Source organism: Echinops telfairi, unplaced genomic scaffold (assembly GCF_000313985.2).
Source record: "Echinops telfairi isolate 266 unplaced genomic scaffold, ASM31398v2 ScPeMD7_2010;HRSCAF=2546, whole genome shotgun sequence".
NCBI classification, from domain to species: Eukaryota; Metazoa; Chordata; class Mammalia; order Afrosoricida; family Tenrecidae; genus Echinops; species Echinops telfairi.
This window is the reverse complement of record NW_022105908.1, coordinates 14,877,984-14,886,273: the sequence shown is the minus strand read 5'-3', so window position 1 is coordinate 14,886,273 and position 8,290 is coordinate 14,877,984. Positions and strand designations below refer to the sequence as shown.

Here is an 8,290-nt window from a genome sequence, read left to right as displayed (position 1 = left end):
ATGTACACAGGTGTTTTATCTTCAGTATATCCCATTTGTCAATTTGTGCCTCCTCTGTGTTTGTGTCCTACCCTATTTCTGATAGCCTATGTATTCCCTGTGCCAACGTTCTCAAGTTGGTCCCAATTCCCTCATTGATGGCCCTAATAGTTTGGGGTTTAACTTCAAGGTCTACCTAAAGATCTTAAATTGTCCAAACATAAACAACAAAACATAACGACTGCTGGAGTAAAGTTTGGTTAAATATTCTAAGTTTTCTCTTCAATGTTTACACTTTTTTCCAAATCTAAAATTACATCAAGAAGGCATCCCAGCCCAGTCCAACTCAAGTCCCTAGGTTTGAGGCTGGCCAGGGCCCTCTTCTGATTCACGTAGCAGCAGGCAGACTAATGGCACAGAAAGGTGAATTGGGACGCAGGGAGATCACAGGCCAGCGTGCAGAGTCACGTGGATCCAAGGTTGGTGGAAATGTGGCAGGGGACTGAGGGCTGTCCATGTCTGTGCCCAACATGGGGCAGACCCCGGAGGCAGACACAGAGTCCTAATGATTAGGAAGGCAAAGAACAAGACAGAGGAGAGTTCTCTCTCTCTCTCTCTCTCTCAAAAGACACACCCTGAGGAGGCATCATCAGGCTGTGACCTGATCCATAAGTTGGACACCACCCCTTCCTCCATACAGGTGCATGGTGACATAAAATCTAACTGCCACACCTATCATAATGATTGATTCCATTAAGTCTTTACTAAAGCAATTTCACTCAGAAGCACAGATGCATCATAACATCAGAAGAGAACTCCAAAAAATAATAATAATAAAATTAAAAAAAAAGAAGAGAACTCCTTGGAAAAATAATATCACCTAATTGAACATGCCTTTTGGAGGTGAAAATTTTATTTTCACAATTTTATTTATTTATTTTTGCTTTAGAAGGCCTTTTTTATGCTAATTGAAAATTTTAAAATTGTCTACATTGCACTCTTCCAATAGGCTGCCTAATTAAGAGTCACAAGAATCCGTTTCCTCCAGGAGTCTCATGCACTCTCTACCCAAATGGACACCCTGTTCAGTGAGGGTCACACACTCCCTGGATCTGTGAAGTCAGCTAACAGGCTGAAAGGTCTGTATTTCCCTTCATCATGTTCTATGTTAAGATGATTCACAATAGCATAACATTCTCAAAACAGCACAACAGAAAACAAAGCAAAATACACAACATAGCTACATAATTTCAAGATGTTTCCGTTAGGTTAAACGGTCTTAAAATCACTAGAAATTTCAATCAAAGGTGCCCACACATTTTCTAAAGAATTTCTGGCAAACACATGCCAATGTCTATTGCACGAGTAGACGTCTAGCCTAGTCTTTACAGGTGGCATTCCTCTGTTAACCAATGAATGACCCCGTTTCAAAACTGGCCAAGAACTACTTACTACTTGTTGTCCCTGCCGATTTCTTGCAAAATCTGGTGATTCCACCCAAAATGCACAGGAAAAAGATAGTACAACTCAGCAATAGTGAATCAGTGCTTTCAGTTTCACCGAAATTTGGTCAAACGATTTATATTTCCTGAAGCAGCCCTTGCTAATATGTACATAAACCCTGTGGCAAAATTACCCTCAGAAAATGCCAAAACAGTGCACAATTTTCCAGATCTCTAAGTCACTAAAACCTAGGCATACACAATGGAAATTGAACAAACTGTAGCAAAGCAGACAGTGGGATTAAACACAAACAAAAGCAAGCAAACAAAATCTTCCTCAACCACATACTGTTGCTGGCTGGGAACAAAGGGGCCCTGCCTTGTTCCGGTCTGGTTGTCAGATTACAGGAACCTGATGGAGTCTAAACAAAACAAAAAGTGCTAAACTTTATTTTCACATACATGGAAAAGGAGAACAGTGGGCTGTTTCCTCCAATGCCCTGTCTCCATCCTCACAGGAGATAGATAGATAGATGGATGATAGATAGATAGATAGATAGATAGATAGATAGATAGATAGATAGATAGATAGATGATAGATAGATAGACACACACATATATTTCATATATACTCGTGTATAAGCCGAGTTTCTCAGCACATTTTTAATGCAATTTTTGTGGTAAAATTAGGCACCTCGGATGATATTCAGGTCAGATTATACTCATGTATATATGGTAATTTGATAGCATTGATAATTGTATAGCCCCACCTGATGGGGTTGAACAACAGAACTGTATGAGAAGGGAAGGGATATATTGGAATGAGAAAGAAAGCTATGTCCATATAAATATTATTTCAGAAAAAAAAGAAGATGGAAAGAATATACAAAGAGTCATTGTACCAAAAAGCGTCAACATTCCACCATTTCAGGAGGTAGCATGTGAGCAAGAACTAATGGTACTGAGGTAAGAAGTTCAAGCAGTACTGGAAAAATTAGGCCCAAAAAAGGCTCTAGGAACTTATGGGATACCAACTGAAATGTTTCAAAAAGCAAATGAAGCACTGAAAGCACTCATTCGTTTATGCCAGGAAATTTGGAAGACAGTTACTTGGCCAACTGACTGGAAGAGATCCATATTTGTACCTATTTCAAAGAAATTGGTACATATTTGTACCTATTTCAAAGAAATTGTACCTATTTCAAAGAAATATCATTGATATCATATACAAGTAAAATTTTACTGAAGATCTTCCAACATCGATTGCAGCAGTACATTGACAGGGAGCTGCCAGAGGTTCAGGCTAGATTCAGAAGAGCACATGGAACAAGGAATATCATTGCTGATGTCAGATGGATCTTGACTCGATGCAGAGACTACCAGGAAGATGTTTAGTTGTGTTTTATTGACTATGCAAACACATTCAGCTGTGTGGATCATAACAAACTATGGACAGCCATGAGAAGAATGGGAATTCCAGAACACTCCCTTGTGCTCCTGCAGAACTTGTGCATGGATCAAGAGGCAATTATGCAAACAGAACAAGGGAATCCTGCATAGTTTAAAAGCAGGAAATGTGTGTCAGGGTTGCATCCTCTCACTATACGTATTCAATCTGTATGCTGGGCAAATCATCAGAGAAGCTGGCTTATCTGAAGAAGAATGTGCTATCTGGATTGAAGGGAGGCTTATTAATAACCCGTGGGATGCAGATGACACAACCTTACATGCTGAAAGTGAGGAGGACTTGAAGCAGTTGTTGATGAAGATCAACATGCATAACCTTCATTATGGTGTACAGGTCAATGTAAAGACCAAAATCCTCACAACAGGATAGCATCATGGTAAACTAAGAAAAGATTGACATTGTCAGGGTTTCTTCTTGCGTGGATCCACGATCAATGCTCATGGAAGCAGCAGTCAATAAATCAAATGCACATTGTATTGGTACATCTTTGGCATAAGACCTCTTCAGAGTGTTGGAAAGCAAGGATGTCGCTTTGAGGACTAAGGTGCATCTGGCCCAAGCCATGGTATTTTCACCTGCATCATATGCATGGGAAAGTTGAACATTGAATAAGAAAGACCGAAAAAGAAACAGTGCATTTGAATTATAGTGTTGGCAGAGAATATTGAAAAGAACAAACAAATCTGTCTTACAAGAAGTACAGCCAGAATGCTCCTTAGAAGCAAGGATGGCAAGACCTCTCACGTGTTTTGTACGTGTTGTCAGAAGAGACCAGTCCTTGGAGAAGGACATCATGTTTAGTAACGTCAAAGAGCAGTGAAAAAGAGGAAGACCTTCGAGAGATGGCTGGACACCGTGAGTGCATCGATGGGCTCAAACACACGGAAGAACAGGTGTGAGCATGGCGCAGGAGTGGGCGGTGTTTCATTCTGTCGTGCATAGGGTTGCTGTGATTCGGAGCGGACTTGATGGCACCGAACAATACCATATATGTATATCCCAATTAATACCAAGAATTCAGCACCAGATCACTCAGCCTGTGTCTTGTGAGTGCATTCACATGGAAGGTTCGGGCAGTAATAATTGAAGGTTTGAAACGTAGCATCTATTTTCTTAGACAATTCGGGGTCAAAGCATAACATTTGTGGTGCAAATCTTTCAGGCCTAGTCCAAGGGTTTAAAATGACAAATCCAAAACCCACTGCCAGGGAGCCCATTGCAATTTACAGCGAACTTACAGGACCGAGTAGGATTTCAACGATGCAGGCCACAGAACTCACTCATAGGGCAGGGTAGAACTGCCCTTTGACAGGCATAGGATCATGCCGAGAATTGTAATGATGCGAGGGAAACTGCCTGAAGTTCTATTCTTTGCGTTCAATCAATTCCGAAGTAGTTTAAGATGAACAGGGAACCGATTACAGGAATCTACATATAACCTCCTCCCTGGGGGACGGACAACAGAAAAGTGGGTGGAGGGCGATGTCAGACAGGGTAAGATATGACAAAATAATAATTTATAAATTATCCAGGGTTCATGAAGGAGCGGGGAGGGAGAAGAGGGGGAAAATGAGGAGCTGATGCCAAGGGCTTAAGTTGAGAGCAAATGTTTTGAGAACGATGAAGGTAACGAATGTACAAACGTTCTTTATCCAATTGATTTATGTATGGATTGTGATAAGAGTTGTCTGAGTCCACAATAAAATGATTTTAAAAAATAAAATGATAACAAAAAAAATTTTTTAAGATGAACAAACACCTTTGTCACAAACACTTATTCTAGTGTCAAGGCAGGCCTCAGTTTCCTCATTATTAGCACCACTTTAAAAAAAAACAAGCAAACGATGATGGCAACATATGTACAGATGTCCTTGAGGCAGTGGATGGATGTATGGACTGTGATAAGAGTTGTACGAGCCCCCAATAAAATGATTTTTTTTTTAACCCAAATCAAGCAAACGGCGACTCCAAAGCACGCTGAGAAATAGAAGGTGACTGGCCCCCGCTACAAAAAGGGCAGTTGCTTTCAGATTCTGTTAGGGCAACCCAGCAACCCCTGCTCCGCCGGGGTCTTGACCTGCAAGCAGCTAAATTTGAAGGGAGACCTGGGAATGGACAGGACACGCCCCCGGGACAGCCAACGTGGTGTTCAAGCCAATAGCCGGGCGGCGGAGCCCGAGCTCCGCCCCCAGGGGGCGTGGCTCCGCGCGGCGGGGGCCAAAAAGCTGCGCTCGCTGGCGGGAGCGGGGTCACGTGGGCGGGGCGGTGTGCGGGCCGCGCAGGCGCGGAGCTGCACAGGGGCGGGGTCCGCCCCTTGCGCCCCTGGCGTGGGACTCTAGGCGTCCCTAGCCCAGGTCCAGGCACGAGAAGGCGGGTCCGCAGCGCCCGTAGTGACTGCGTCTCCCGGGGCCTGGCCAGGCACGTGGCGTGCGCTTCGGCGGGGTGGGCTGCGGCACACAGGTGAGCAGCGTGAGCACGTTCGGGCCCCAGGTCGGTGGCGGGGCGCGCGCTCGTGTGGTGGTGGGTTGGGAAGTCGGCTCGCGGGCCCGGGGCTGCACGTTTGGAGACACCTGCGCGCCGCACCTGCGCGCCCCTCAGCGCACCCTCCCGGCCGCGACTGCGCAGTGTTGGCCAGGGTTTGGGGCGGACGGCTCCGGCCGCCGGGGGACAGGGCTGAAGGAAGGGTCCCACCGAAGGGCGAGCAGGCGGGGTGCAAATGGGGTCTGCCCCTGGGACGTCCTCGCTCAGTGCCTTGACTCAGCGGGTACACAGGTGGCACAGGTGGCAAACGCCTCCCTTCAAATTGGGAAGAGCCCAGGTCTGAAGTTCAAAGCGGGGCACTGATGTTGGGGATGAAATGATGACCAGCTGAGGTTGTTGCCGGGCCGGGGGTGGGAAGGCGATGGAGAAAGTGGCCCGAGGCCCCCTCAAAGGATGAAGGCGACCTGACAAAGGTTTTGGGGGGCAGCAGTCGATTGCCCTTACCACGCTGGTTTCGTAGCCTCATTACCCAGACCTCAGTTTAGTTCTTGTGTGTTTGTTTTCGATGTTAATATGCCCTGTCCTTTGTGAGGAAGGCACTCCGGGAGCCCATCAGTGAGCCACCACAACACTGTGTTTCTTTCTCTTTGAACTTAGCAGATGAATTAAAAAAAGAAAAATAATTACTCAGGATTTATTTTGAAAAGCACGGTCCAGGAGCCAGCTTGTAGAGTCGTGTATCCATCTACGCAGTCCTGCAGATTGCGAACTGAGATTCGGGATGTGAACTCTGACTCCCTGAAGTATATCAGCAATGTGAAAACGCCCTGTTTTTGTACCCGCCCAAAAAAACCCAAATCGTTTTAGGATTGTTGTTATCAGTCATTGAGTCAATCCTTACTCATGATGACCCTGTAAGATAAAGAAGTCGTTACAGGAACAGACCACCAGGTGGAGCCCCGATCCAACCTCCATCCAGCCAATTCGGACCATCATCAGCTTTTCTGAGGCTTTTTAATTTTTTAGATACAGTCAGCCTCATCTTTCTACTCTGAAGCTGCTAGTGGGATTGAACCACCGTAGTGGCCCAGTGCTTACCGGACCGTGCCACTAGAGCTCCTTGGCTCAGGGAGAAATGAGTAAGAATTATAAAAAGCTGTATCTCACATTTGTGACATTTCACAGCTTACAAAGCACGTTCTCTGCAGGTAAGCCTTTGACTCTCACGACTCTGTCGAAGGCAATGCAAGAATCATTCTCATTTTCAGATGAAGAAACAGTGCCGTGTAGAGACTGATAGAGGCACCAGGAATTTGAATTGATTTAATTTTGGTCTGGTCCCCTTTATCTTCGTTCATTGTAAGGGCTTGCCTTTTGCTTGTGACCCTCCTCACAACTCCTAAAGAGAGACAAGTCATTTCTCAGGGTAGTCTTATTTTCTTGTGCCACTGAAATGACAAAAAGAGTGAAGACTAAAATTCTGGGACTCTTGCCCCTGGACATTGTCAGTCTCCCAGAAAGAATGTATTTTCATGCCACCTGGGTCTTTTCCGCTGAGGCTTGTGTGGCAAGAACTGTGCAGAGGCTCTGGGAGGGACCCAGCCTCACCTCTGAGCCAGTGACCTCCAGCACAGTAAGATTGCAGCTGGGTTTTGCCCTTTGCCTTCTCTGGTGCTGCTGGCGGGGGTGGGGGAAGGCTACTTTGGCAGCTGCTGAAAGAGCCGAAATCAATGTGCACTCCGGAGTGGGCAGTCAGGCCAGAGAGTTCCCACCAGACCTAGACTTTCAGCCTGGAGGCCCGGCTGCAGGGGCAAAGGAGAAGAACTTGTTCTTTGTTTTGTGTCAGTTCTGCTTCCCCCGCCCCCCCTCTGAGGGAGAGAGACTGCATTTGGGCTCTGCAAAGAGAAAGATAATGCTGCCTTCAATTCTGAAGTGCTTTACTGCTGTGCACAGGGCTTATCGCGTGCATTCTTGATAGCGCCCCTTCAAAGTGCCCTTGTTTTCAAGGAGAAGCTATGGAAGTTCTCAGGGACGAGTGGCTTCTCTGTCGTCGCTCATGGTATCACTCTCTCCCTCTTGTCCACACCCATGTAACACAGCAGAATGAGCGTTTGGAGTCCATACTAGAGGCTGTGCAAGTGAGACGCACAATGGCTTGCCCATCGATTGGGGGACTGTGCAGCTTCAAGGTCGTGTTCAGAGGAAAGGACCTCTCCCAGTCACTGTCCCTCGGCAGTGCCTCAGAGTTTCCTGGTACTTGATGGTTCTGCTTTCAGCATCTGTTTGATTTTCTGAATCTGGTACCCGAGGGGAGGGCTGGCCCGTAATCACCCCAAAGCAGGGTGTTTCAGACAGAGGCAAGTTAGCCAGATTGCACACAGCTGGCCAGTTTTATGGAGGTGGTGGTGGTAATTCGAGGTTAAATGGTAGAATTCTTAGCGTCGATGCAAGAGACCAGAGTGTGACTCCTTGCCACTTACCACAGGGGGCTTGCACGTTACTGAGACACTGAAAAGTTTTCAGTGGAGCTTCCAGACTAAGATGCACTTGGAAGAAAAGCCTGGTACTCTACTTCCAAAAATCAGCCAGGGAAAAAGCCCTGTGGATGATAGTCAGAGCCACGTCCAATCTTGGGGTTGGGGCAGGACCCTTGTACGTGGGGTGCCATGAGTCAAGGCTGACTCACTAGTAGCTACCGAACAGCTCAGTGGTTCTTAAAGATATGTACTGCTTACTGTTTGTGAGGTCTGGAGTGCCTGTGCCATGGATCAGGTGCGAAACTGCATTTTCCAGCCTACCTCTTTGTCATGGCATAGTGGTTACACATTGGGCTGCTAAGGGCAGGGTCCGCAGTTTGAAACCAGTAGCCACTCCAAGAGAGAAAAACGAGGCTTTGTACTCCTGTAAAGAGTTGGTTGGT

General features: G+C 46.2%; 1 protein-coding gene across 3 annotated transcripts in view; it reads left to right on the top strand.

The window, feature by feature from the left end:
- The window catches only part of PRXL2A (peroxiredoxin like 2A), a 137,957-nt gene that overhangs the window by 107,442 nt on the left and 22,225 nt on the right, over positions 1-8,290 (top strand). Inside the window, exon 1 of one of the 3 annotated variants that reach the window (XM_004713036.2) lies at positions 5,237-5,349. The exons of 1 other annotated variant lie outside the window; for it this stretch is intronic. The gene's annotated coding sequence lies outside the window, so the exon portion shown is untranslated. Of the gene's footprint in view, positions 1-5,236; positions 5,350-8,290 lie in introns of those variants that run through there. One more of the 3 variants, XM_045293493.1, reaches the window with a different exon arrangement.